A 13444-nucleotide genomic window follows, 5' to 3' on the forward strand; every position below is an offset into this window, starting at 1 on the left:
GGGTGTAAGTACACATGTTTTGAAGGTGGCAGGACAGGTACAGAAGGCTGTTGCAAAGTTATATGAGATCCTTGACATTGATTACAAACATGAGAATGTTACACAAAATTTTTATAAAACACTGTTTTGGTCCCAGCTGGAGTATTGCGGCCAATTTTGGGCTTCACACTTTAGGAAAGATATAAAGGCCTTGAAAATATTTTGGCAATAGTCCTGAAGACTTATGCTCCAGAACTTTCCACGCCCTTAGCCAAGTTGTTCGAGCACAGCTACAACAATGGCATCTACCCGGTTATGTGGAAAATTGCCCAGGTATGTACTGTACACAAAAAGCAGGGTAAATCCAGCCCAGCCCATTACCGCCCCATCTGCCTGCTCTCAATTATCAGTAAAGTAATGGAAGGGGTCATCAACAGTGATATCAAGCGGCACTTCTTAGCAATAACCTGTTCACTGGTGCCCACTTTGGGTTCCGCCAGGGCCACCCAGCTCCTGATCTCATTACAGCCCTGGTTCAAACATGGACAAAGGAGCTGAACTCCCGAGGTGGGGTGAGAGTGACTTCCCTAGACATCAGAGCTGCCTTTGATCGGGTTTGGCATCAAGGAGCCCTAGCAAAACTGGATTCAATGGGAATCAGGGGGAAAAGTCTTCGCCGTTTGGAGTCATATCTAGCCCTAAGGAAGATGGTTATGGTTGTTGAAAGTCAGTCACCTCAGCTCCAGGACATCACTGCAGGAGTTCCTCAGGGTAGTGTCCTCAGCTCAACCATCTTCAGCCGCTTCATCAATGACCTTCTTTCCATCATAAGGTCAGAAGTGGGGATGTTCGCTGATGATTGCACATTGTTCAGCACCATTTGTGACTCCTCAGATACTGAAGCATTCCATGTCCAAATGCAGCAAGACCTGGACAATATCAAGGCTTGGGCTGACAAGTAGCAAGTAACATTCATACCACACAAGTGATGGCAATGACCATCTCCAACAAGAGAGAATCCAACCATCGCCCATTGACATTCAATGGCATTACCATCACTGAATCCCCCACTATCAACATCCTGGGGGTTACCATTGACCAGAAATTGAACTGGACTAGCCATATAAATACTGTGGCTAGAAGAGCAGGTCAGAGGCTAGGAATCGTATGATGAGTAACTTAACTCGTGTCTGCCCAAAACCTGTCCACCTTCTACAAGCACAAGTCAGGAGTGTGATGGAATACTCCCCAGTCACCTGGATGAGTGCAGCTTCCACAACACGCAAGAAGCTTGACACCATCCAGGACAAAACAGTTCACTTGATTGGCACCACATTCACAGACATTCACTCCCTCCACCACTGACACTCAGCAACAGCAGTGTGTACCATCTACAAGATGATCTTTCATTCTCGCAGGGTCAAATCCTGGAACTCCTATCCTAACAGCGCTTTGCGTGTACTTACATCACATGAGTTGCAGTGCTTCAAGAAGGTAGCTCACCACCAGCTTCTTAAGGGCAGCTACGAATGGGCAATAAATGCTGGCCCAGCCAGTGAAGCACACTACCTTGAATTAATTTTTAAAAAGGTCTTGGAGTAGGAATATTTACCAGAATGGTACCAGGGATGAGGGACTTCAGCTACATACAAAGATAAGAAATAGTTGGCTGTTCTCTTTAGAGTAGAGAAGGTTATGAGGAGATTTGATAGAGATGTTCAAGATCCTGAAGGATTTTGTTTGATTAAATAATGAGAAGCCGTTTCCACTGACAGAATGGGTTGGTAGTCAGAAGGTACAGATTTAAGGTAACTGGCAAAATAGTGAGGGGTGACATGAGGGGGGGAAAATGCTGTGAGTTGCATTTTTTAAAATGAGTGTACTGCCTGAAAGGGTGGTGGAAACCATTCAGTAATAACCTCTAAACTACCAGACTCCGAAGCAACTGCTCTATTCAACCTCAGTCACAGCAGGAGACTCTCAAGTGCTCTGCAGAAATGCTTTAAGGTTCTTCTCAAAGCATCTCTGAAGAGATCAAACATCCCTGCCATCTCATAGGCGTGGGGAAGGCCTGGGACCGACTAAAATGGAAAATGTTCATTCAAGAAGGCATCAAGCACATCGATAGTCTTTGTTGGGAACACGCAGAGGCAAAGTCAAGGCGTCAGGGAGACTGCACAAACCATCAAGCAACTCACCTGCCCGACCCTTCAAACACTACTTGCCCGGATGTGGCAGTGTCTGCAAATCGCGCTTCGGACTTATCAGCCATCTCCAAACCCATCAAACTGGAGGGGATACAATCATCCTCAATCCCGAGAGACTGCCTCAAAAGAAGGGGACAAAAAGAAAATTTGGTAAATACTTGAAATGGAAAAATCTCCAGGACTATGGGGAAAGATTAGAGAATGGGACCAATTGGCTATGTCTTTCAAAGCATCAGTTGTTGCATGGTGGACTGAATAGCCTCCTTCTGTGCTGTATCAGCCAATGATTCCATGAAAGGAGTTTTGTCTTTTGCCAGCTGGAACTGAAAGGTTATTTCCTCCATGTAAATACTGCCTGTCATCCAGGTGCAATGTTCAGAATACTGCAGTAATGTGATTCATTGTAGTGGGCAGATTGCACATAATGCTGATTGCACCATTGTGCGAAAAATTCATCAGCATGATCAAATGCACTTTCATTTTAACTGATGCATGTTGAAAGATTGAAAGGATTTCAGTGGTATTGACTTTGATCCGCAGGAATCAATTACAACAAGGTCCAAGTGTGATTTGTAACTCTAGCACAGTACATCACACAACTATTTGCGGAGTTACAGAAGTTAATGGGATCTGCCTCTAATGATTGTCTAAATTGATGCTTTTAAATTGTTGTACAGTGCTAAATTTAAATTGCAATTTACAAACTGGTCACCCAAGCTCACCTTGAGGGCTTGACTGCCACAAAGCATGGTTGGTACTAACAATCTGGAAATTGCCCTGGTTAAATTACGAATTGTTCCCCCGTCAATCTTTTTGCCAATTGCTGCATTTATAGTGCAAATTTAGCATTACTACAAAGCTATTCATGCTTTGAAATTACACAGCTTGTATAAGAATGTTCTGAGGATGTGGCCAATTTAGAAAAGGCTGCATTCTATTGCCTGGCCCTTATTGTATTAGAAAGGTGAACTGTTGCATGCCTTGTGGTGATGGTGCTCTCACAATGGTGTTAGATAGGGAATTCCAGAATTTTAACCCAGTGACAATGAAATAATGGTGATACATGTCCAGGTCAGGATGGAATATGACTTGTTTCAATCTACAGTTAATGACCTTCCCAAACATTGCTGCTACCATCCTTCTCAGCGATGCACATCTGTGTGGAGAAATGCACAGTTGAAATTACCATGGTGAGGTGCTTTTATTCTTCTTATAAGTAGATATATTGAATCATGTGGCAGGGATACCAATCATGTGGATGTTTCTGGATGTGGTTCTGGACTACAGTAATGTGCACCCATTCAAGTGAGTAGTGAGTAGCCATCACATTATTGACTTGTAGATGGTGAATTTGCATGGGAGGCTAAAAGATGAACTAATATGACACAGTAAGGGCTGAGCTGCTCAAATCCCAGAGGGAAACTTGAAACAACTGTCATAACCAATTTTACAATTTGTATGTTTCAAGATGCAGGTTTTGAATTCAATAGTAATAAGACCATTGAGTGCCAAGAGGTTTTTATAAAACTAAACTAAACATTTATTAATACAAGAAAGATTGTAAGCACATTCATATGTCTACAAAATTTCTACCATAATAACTATAATGTCCCCTAATTAATCTGACTCCTAGTTACACCTCCGTTAAGGCAACAGTAAAGCACATAGATTTAAACAGACCACTGGCAAAGCACACTCTAGACAGATGCATTCAAAATTAGTTTCTTTCAGCTCTGGGTCTGTGCAGACAACAGCTTGAGGCTTACAGGCTGGAAGCTTTAGATTGTAGAATCCCTCTCCTTTTACCAATAGCCTTCTCTTCCTTTATGCATATTTTCCTTTTTGAATGCAAATTTTCATTTTATCACCATATGTTTTGAACTTTACCTCTTCTAATAATGACCATTTCATGGTACCCACTTTATTAGTAACCCTTGGGAAAAATAAACAAACACACTGGGAGTATTGATACAATACTGGCCCAGTTAGACTAATAATGATGCCCAGGACGTTAATTTAAGGTTTGGTGGTGGCGATGATGTTGAAGATCAGGGGCCGATGCCCAATTTTTCCACTATTGGGATAATTGTTGAGCCAGATTTCTCCAGCAGTAGGACAGCTAATGCCATTTTCCATTAATTAGATTTGCCCCTGCAGCCCACCAGTTCCAGAAAAAAAATGTTCACAAAGTGTGTGCTGATAATGGTGCAGCAAAGGAAACTACCTGGTACCTGAGTGAACAAGAAATCCAATTGGGTATCTTCTAAGTTCATATCCACTGTGCAGACACAGCAAACTCATGACAGTCAATGTATGTCAATGGTGAGGCAGAAAACGGGACATTATTTTCATGAAGCTACTGCCGGAATAACACCACTAAGAAAGCAATTTTTGGATATCCTCATGAATTTAATACTCATTTAACAGTGCATTTGTCTCTCACCTGAAATTGCAGTACTATTTAGGCATAAATAACAATAAGCACCAGTCAGCACAGCCTGGCTTATTATCTAACTCAGGGGTTCTGAACCAGGAATCCATAGTTCCACGGGTGTTTGTAAGATAAGGTCTGCATCTGTCTGTGTAAGTAAAGGTAATATGTTCTTTGCCCTAATGAAATATGGTAGGACCTGTTCTCAAGTCAGCATAGCCCTACATGCAGTATAGTGGGGTCACTGAAAATTGGAAACTATCAGTGTTAGAGCTATGTTTGAAAAAAGTGAGTCTTAATGAAACAGCACGCTGAGGTGAAAGGTGCTTCTGAAACCACAGAATGTCTCTGGACATAACTCCACTGGGGACAGTAAACTGAGCTTCTGATTTGAGTCCTATTTCCTCTCTGGGTGAAGGTGGGGGTAGAGGAGAGCTGATGTTGATGGTTACACCCCGGCCCTTTCCAGTCGACACACAGACAGCGGGTCTCTGCCACAGGCTCTGTCTCTCCCGGTCCAGGTGCTGCTTGTGCTGGGGTTGTTGTTTAGTCACCTGCAAATGGCTGAGTCAATAACCCCTAAGGGAAGAGGTTGGGTTCGGCAACTCAATGCACAGTGCCTCCATAAAACAGTGAATTAATGTATTGCAAGTTCACAATGTGACCTGTCAAAGCAACCCCTTTATATGGAGGTAGAAAGTAAATTACTGCAGTAGTACACATACTGCAAAATAGCAGGTCAATCAACATCTACAAATAGAGCAGGCAGCACTCCTTCAGAAGAGGTTGGATATCTGATCCTTTGTTCAACCACCTGAGGTATCTAATGTTTTGCTCATCCATGTGGAGTATTGATGATATTTTTGCTCATTAGATGTTGGGGTCTCATGCCTTACTCACTATATGTGTGAGTTCACACCAGCAGGCACCAGCTCAGATTGTGGTTTGCTTAGAAGTGAGATTAGAGCCAAGATGCACATGTGGTGAGACACTGGGTACAAATGGGCTGCTTCAAGGGTAGGAAGCTGATTGCTGGAGGCTGAGGTTGCTCATGGATTCCAATACAGAAAACTCAAGTGAGGATGTTTATCAGGCAGCCTACAAGAATACAGTGTAAAAAAATGCATTGGGAAGCCCTCCAGAAAACCTATCATTGTCAAGGAGTGTGCAGAAGTCCAGCACCAACTTGGCAAAGGGCTTTGCCCAGAACTTGGAGCCTATACTTTCCAGCATGGAAGCGCTAATCAACCTCATTTGCATGCTTGTGGGCCCAACCATGATGCAGCACCTGATGGCTATAGGTACAGCTTCCATTGCAGCACAAGCAGCTGCAACCCATTGTCTGAATGCTGCAGTGGAAACTCTGTTGTCATGCATGCTTAGATTGTTGCCAGCGTGTTGAGGGCTTACATTGTGTAAAAGAGCTTGCGGGGTGACACAGCAGTCCAGCCATTGGTCCCGGACAGATTATTAGGATTGCTGAGGGACCACCTCCGTGAAGCATGAACTTGCTGCCCTCTCTCAAAAAAGGAAGCTTTCATCCTTTCCCCTCTGTCACTCTACCAGTGTTCCTTGCTTGTCAGCTAGACAGCCCAGGCTTCTGCTGTCTGGGATGGTGCAATCCACAGGCAGTCCTCCTAGGCCCAGAGCTGCTCAAAGGGATCGTCCAAAGCCACCTGCAGTCTTCCCAGTGAAAGCCCGCAACCTTCCACCAGCCTTGTTGCAGCCATAGGGGTAGCACTGTGTAGCAGCACCAGAACAGGCAAAAGCACATGGAAGACAATTTTTTAAATGGTGGAGCAGGCTCGAATGGGCAAAATGGCTCACTCCTGCTCCTAATTTGTATGTGTTTACACTAAGGAAATACAAAAGGGTGATTAGTTGACTTCTGCATGCAATATGGCATGATTACATTTATAAATTTGGTTTGGAATGTATATTTTGTGCTGGCTTTTACTTTTTTGCATTGCGGCCAAGGATACACTGTGACGGTCAGTAACAGAAGGGTAAGTGTGGGATTATTGGTGGATGGGGGATTAGACAGCATACCTGGATGGCTCCTTTATTGATTGTCGGGACAGAATGGAGCTGCCTGGTAACCTTCTCCTTTCTTCTTCCTCATTTTCCTTTTCTTCTTCCTCCTCATCCTGCTCATGTTCCTACTCCTCTGCTGCTTGCCTTATAGCTGGTGGAAAATTCTATCCCCTCATGATGGCAACATTGAGCAACATTATTTTTTAATCTTTCAGGGATGTTGGAATCACTGGTGAGGCCAGAATTTATTACCCATCCCTAATTACCCTCGAGAAGGTGGTGGTGAGCTGCCTTCTTGAAAATAGTGCAGTCCACATGGTGTTGGTACACCCACAATGTTGTTAGGAAGGGAGTTTCAGAATTTTAACCAAGTAACAGTGAAGGAACAGCCAGATAGTTCAAAGTCAGGATGGAATGTGGCTTGGAGGGAAACTTGCACTTGGTGGTCTTCTCATCCATCTGCTGCCCTTGTCCTTCCAAGTGGCAGAGGTCGTGAATTCGGAAGATGCTGTCAAAGGAACCTTGGGCTGGTGCTGTAATGCATCCTTTAAGTAGTACAGATTGCTGCCACTGTGCATCAGTGGTGGAGGGAGTGCATCTTTAAGGTGATGGATGGGGTGCCAATCAAGCAGGTAGCTTTGTCCTGTAAGTGTTGAACTTCTTGATTGGTGTTGGAACTGAACTCATCCAGGCAAGTGGAGAGGATTCCATCACACTCCTGACTTGTGTCTTATGGATGGTGGACAGGCTTTGGGGTGTCAGGAGGTGAGTTACCTTGTGCAGAATTCCTCGCCTCTGACCTGCTCTGGTTGCCACACCATTTATATGGCTAGTCCAGTTCAGTTTCTGGTCAATGGTAACCTCCAGGATGTTTATAACTGAGAATTCGGAGATGGCGACACCATTGAATGTCAAGGAGAGATGGTTAGATTCTCTCTTTTGGCGATGGTCATTGCCTGGCACTTGTGTGGCATGCATGCTACTTGCCATTTATCAGCCCAAGCCTGAATATTGTCCAGCTCTTGCTGCATTTGGACGCAGACTGCTTCTGAGCTATCATGAATGGTGCTGAACATTGTGCAATCATCAGCAAAATCCCCACTTCTGACCTTATGATGGAGAGAAGGTCATTTGTGAAGCAGCTGAAGATGGTTGGGCCTAGGTTATTACCCTGAGGAACTCCTGCAGCAATGTTCTGGGACAGAGGTGATTGAGCTCCAACAACCACAACCATCTTCCTTTGAGCTAGGTATGATTTCAACCAGTAGAGAGTTTTTGCCTGATTCCCACTGAATTCAATTTTGCTAGGTCTCTTGATGCCACACTCAGCCAAATGCTGCCTTGATGTCAAGAACAGTCACTCTCACCTCACCCCTTGAATTCAGCTTCCAGATTGCTATGTATTGACCTATTTGATTTTTTGTCTATGGTCACATACTGGATAGAGGGAGTGGAGTCCCTTTAGTTCCGACATGGGGCAGATTTAACATGAGGCACCTGCAAAACTACATGCATGTAGTCATTGCACTCTGGACCATGGGGAAGCCTACATTGCTAGCAAAGTCTTGTGCCCACTCTGCCTGCTGGTCTCTGGCAAGATAGAGTGAAACGGAGTTTGGTCTCTTTGAATAAAGAGACTCTCAGCTGATGGCGAACTTCATGATGTTGCAAATATCTTGGTCTCCAGCCTAGGAGCCAGATGCATAAAAGTTTATCACCAAGGTATTCTTCACAGCCACTGCCCATATCATAAAAATAAAGAGAAACGGCCGGAAATACTCAGCATGCCTGGCAGCATCTGTGGAGAGAGAAACAGAGTTAATGTTTCATGTCCAATATGATTCTTCTTAGAGCTGAGGAAAGGGAGAGGTAGATGAGCTTTACTCTGTTGAGAAATGTAGAGGGGGGAGGGTGAAGTAAAACAAAAGGGAAGTTCAGTAATAGGTTAGAGGGCAGAAGATATTAAATCACAAAGATGTCATGGAAAAAGAGGCAAAGACAGTGGTAATTGTTGTAGTAAAGAAACAAAGTATCAAGAGTAAGTGTTAATGGCAGAATAAAGGACAACTCTGCCAAAACCTAAAACACGAAAACAAGGTACAGACTGGCACTTGGTAGAAAATAAATACTGCTAATACCACCCTTGTCCTGTTCTCGGGTTGGAGTTGTGGCTGTAGCAAGCAACAAATTTCAGTGAGGACCAATTTTGCTGAACTGCAATCATCATACATATTGTTTCACACTGAGCTTCAGGTAGGGGATGTGCTCTCTGAACACTCTCAGTGGATATGAATCCTTCTGAATGCCCTTCTACTTCTCTCCTTCCCTCTTCCAGCAGCTTGTCCTGGGCTGTGTGCTCTCTGTTTATTCTTCAAGTAATGCTGTATTCCAAAGGGAAAGCCTACTAGTTTATCGATGTCTGGGAGCAACTGAATTGTGCAGAAACCGTGAAGGAAAAAACCTTCAGCACCTGCCATACATGTAGTTTCTTGCAGTTTGAAAGAATGATAGAAAACATCAAAAGCTTGTAGAATTGTAGTAACAGTTAGGAAAAAAAGATCAATCAGCAACTAACCTGTTAGTAGCTAATGATCCCTTTAAATAGCGTTGATGGGATTCCTTCCTGTTACTTATTGTGTGTTTAGTTTTGGAAGATTAAAAGAAAGCATTAGCTGGATCATTAAACTACAAAATAACACCATGGCATCAAGTCAGCATGATCTCCCTGCTCTGCAGGTGATTCAACTTCTGGTGAATGTTCATTGCATATACGCTCATGCCTGCACGACGCCCAGCGTGATTTGCCCACGAATGGGTGCACACATTGCAGGCGCCATTCTGGAGCTCTAAGGGCATTCATAACATCCAAAAATCGGTTGCAAATGAGCTGAGCGTCTCACCCACTGAAATTAGGTTTCACCAGTTCTGGTGTGATTGATCAATTTGGGAATAGTTTAGTGCTGGTGAAAACTATCCTCAACTGTGTCTTTAATTGAAAAAAAAACAGCAGTGAATTGGGCTTTACATTTTTCCGTGGAGTGAGGGAGGAGCAATGGAAACTGGGTGGTCCACTTGTTCTTGCCCCCACCAAAATGGTGCGTCTAATCAAGCTATTGAAGTTGTCAATGACCCAAATCCTCTGCAATCTTTCATTGTCCGCTGCATTTTAAACGGCCGTCTGGTGGGAAGGAGGCCGATTACGGGAGCAAAGTGGGGGGGTTTCATGTGCAATCGGACCGTCATTTGGTGGAAGGATAGTGCCGCCAACAGGATGTCAGTCATGGCTACAAATTTAAAGGCCCCCTGCTCTCTGAATCTCTCTTTATTGTTTATCAATGGCTGAAAAATACTAGGAAATGTGTTGTTCAAAAACATGCAGGTGCTGCCAACTTTGCCAGCAGAATCTGCTGTTACACTCAGCCAAGGCTCTGGTGGTAGGCATTTTCTTCCACCTTTGCGCCGCCTCATCATTACTGCTGTAAAGCACTCCCTAACTCTTTCACAGCCGACGCCCAAAAAATGCAGCCGGCAACAAAAAAAATTGCAGAAGTTTGGGTGGTTAACAAGCTCAATAGCTTGTTAATTAGCAACTTCAAAATGGAGGGTGGGCTGCCAATTTCCACACCCGCTCGCCTTCTGTAATTTTGGAGACTGGGGTGGTGATGTGGTATTGCTGACATCATCACGCCCTATTTTAATTTTGCGTGGGGTATTGGGGGAGGGTGGTGGGGGGGGTGGGGGGGGCACCTGATTTGTGACTGTAAATTCCAGCCCAGTGTTCAATTTTACCATGAAATCAGGCACGATTACAAAATAAATGCTGATTTAAAAAATGAATATGCATTGAGTTGTAACACGTTGTAGGATTTCTACTTGGTGCTGCAGTTTGATTGGCACTTACATGAGTACCATTTTGGTTCCCTGTTATTTTCTTCAGCAGTACATCTATTAGCACCTGACTTTATGCCCAGATAGACCTTTTATCTGTATAATTTAACCAGCAAAACAATTCAACCACCATAGCTTGCTAACATCACTTGAGATCTTAATCAGGGGAATAATAACCTTAATTTGAGTACACGTGTACAATTTTCGTCAGAATCAAATGCTAATAGCAGGTCTTATTTAGACCAAGGATCACTTAGTTTTAATAATAGTGTCGTAAAACACAGCAGCAGGAATGTGTAAACAACAGCAACAATAACTGCTGTAACTGTTATAGTTTGGTTCCTTGAAGCATTGTGCAGCAGAGCAAAACACAAGTGAGGAAAGAAAAAGCATTCCCAAAGTTTACATTATTTCTGCAATAATTACATAGCTCAGAGCGTGAATTAATACTTCAAGTCAGTAAAAAAGGATATTTGCAATGAATCATAATGAGTTTTGAAATTGTTGCCTTTGAGTAAATTCAGACTGACACTTGTGTACAGTACAGAGGGAGCCCTACACTGCAGGAGGTATCTTCCTTCAGAGGAGATGTTAAACAAAAGCACCATCAGCCTGTCGGGTGTGAGTAAATTATCCAATGATGCTACTCAGGGAAACGATCTGGAGAGTTTTCTACAGGGAGCCTAGCTAATATTTGTCCCTCATCTCTAACCCAGATTATCTGGTCACTGTCAAATTATTGTTGAGACCTTGCTGTGTGCAAATTCTCTGCTGCCTACATTACACTGCTGTACTGACTTAAAAAGCACTTCATTAGCTGTAAAGCATTTTAGGATATCCATCCATTCTTCCTTCATTCTTCCCTCCCTCCCTTCCTATTCCTTTCTTTTCCCTTCCTTTTTCTCCCTTTCCTCCTCAGTTTTCATCTACCTTCCTGTCCTTTCATCCATCCTATCCCCTTTCCTTCCTTTCTTCCCTTCCCAATGGCATGACAATGATCACTTCCTGACTTTATGCATCCTTCCTTCTTCTAAGTCTCGTCTGATGATCTTTCCCCTCAATTATGTGCAGTGCTATATCATGTACATTTGCATCGTATAAATAACAAGTGCAGAGAGCAGAATGCCACATGCATTCCATAAAATGCAGCAACAATAGAACCAATTCTAAAAATTGTACTTTAATGCTGTAACATAAGCAACTTGTCTGTAATTCATGACCTAGACATTGAACCTTATATACATATACCAATGTAAGTCACCCATAACTGAAAAGGGCAGTATTCAATAAATCTTTCTGAAATTAATGATGCCAGTGATATCAACTTCAATGTTTCTGCTAGCTTCCTAGGATCTGCAGTCCGTTATCCAGACTGTCCTAATCAGCTGTGCATAAAAGAGTTGGGAGTCTGAGGATTAAGAAAGGCTTGTCAAAAATAACATCATCTTTCAAGTTCTGAAGATTTTACCTGCAGCATTAACCTATCTTTTAGAAACATAGTAAAATAGAAAATAGGAACAGGAGTAGGTCATTTGGCCCTTTGAGCCTGCTCCACCATTCAGTATGATAATGGCTGATCCCCTATCTCAGCATCATACTCCCACTCTCTCCCATAACCCTTGACACCTTTAGAGTCCAGAAATCTTTCTACTTCCTTTTTAAATATATTCAGTGACTTGGCCTCCACAGCCTTCTGTGGTAGAGAATTCCATAGGTTCATCACCCTCTGAGTGAAGAGGTTTGTCCTCATCTCAATCCTAAATGGTATACCGCGTATCCTGAGACTGTGACCCCTTGTCCTAGACTCCCCAGCCAGAGGAAAAATCATCCCTGCATCCAGTCTGCCCAGCCCTGTCAGAATTTTATACATTTCAATGAGATCCTCTCTCATTCTTCTAAACGCCAGTGAATACAGGCCTAATTGGCCCAATCGCTCCTGATATGACAATCCTGCCATCCCAGGAATCAATCCAGTGAAGCTTTGCTGCACTCCCTCTATGACAAGTATATCCGTTCTTAGGCAGGGAGAAACTGCACGCAATACTCGAGGTGTGGTCTCACCAAGGCTCTGTAAAGCTGCAGTAAGACATCCTTGCTCCTGTACTCCCGCAAGAGGTGGGAACTAGCCGGGGGAGGGAGGGGTGGGTGCGTGGGGAGTGGGTTGAAGGGTCTGATAAAATTGCAGGGGAATCTGGCAGATCAACTCCTCGACCATGTCCCGTCATCGTGGAATTTTACTTAAGGCAGGAAAGGGACCATGGAGGGTCCCCATTTCCTTGTCACGGGAAGCCACTTTGAAGTATGCAAAAGTCCTATTAAGGACCATTTTACCAGGCTGTTGGCATCTTGTCGACACTGGATCAACCCCTGACACATGGGAGGGTGCCGGCTGAATGTAGGTAAGTTCCCAGCAGCAGTCCATGGGTGGGGAGTGTTTTCTTAAGCAAAGGGAAGGTTGCAGGCAGGGGAGACGGCCCTAATGATACCTCCAGAGGGGGTTCCCCCTCCATCCACAGCGATTTTACTTTTTGTCGAATTTTCTATGGCCTACCTGCTGCAGGGCCCCACCCTTCCTCAGCAGCGGCCACTGCTCCTGCTGGTGCTGCTGAGCTGCCGGCCTTCTGATTGGGCCGGCAGATCCTTGGGGTTGGTGGCTGTCCAGAATGGGATGGTAACCCTGGTGGCAGCATTTTAATTGGTTGCAGCCCATAAAATTGAGGGGAAAGTCCCGCCAGCCCACATGCATTTCTGGCTGATGTCGGGACTTCGCCTGATTTGATGAAATCCTGTCTGCTGTGTCTGCTTGGCTTTTTTATTTTTGCTTTTGTGTTGATGGCCTGCATTTTCAAGTTTGTTTTCTCAATTTCAAAACATTTTTATTGCCCATTTGCCCCTTCAACGTTCA

The sequence above is a fragment of the Carcharodon carcharias genome, chromosome 11 (assembly GCF_017639515.1).
Source record: "Carcharodon carcharias isolate sCarCar2 chromosome 11, sCarCar2.pri, whole genome shotgun sequence".
NCBI classification, from domain to species: Eukaryota; Metazoa; Chordata; class Chondrichthyes; order Lamniformes; family Lamnidae; genus Carcharodon; species Carcharodon carcharias.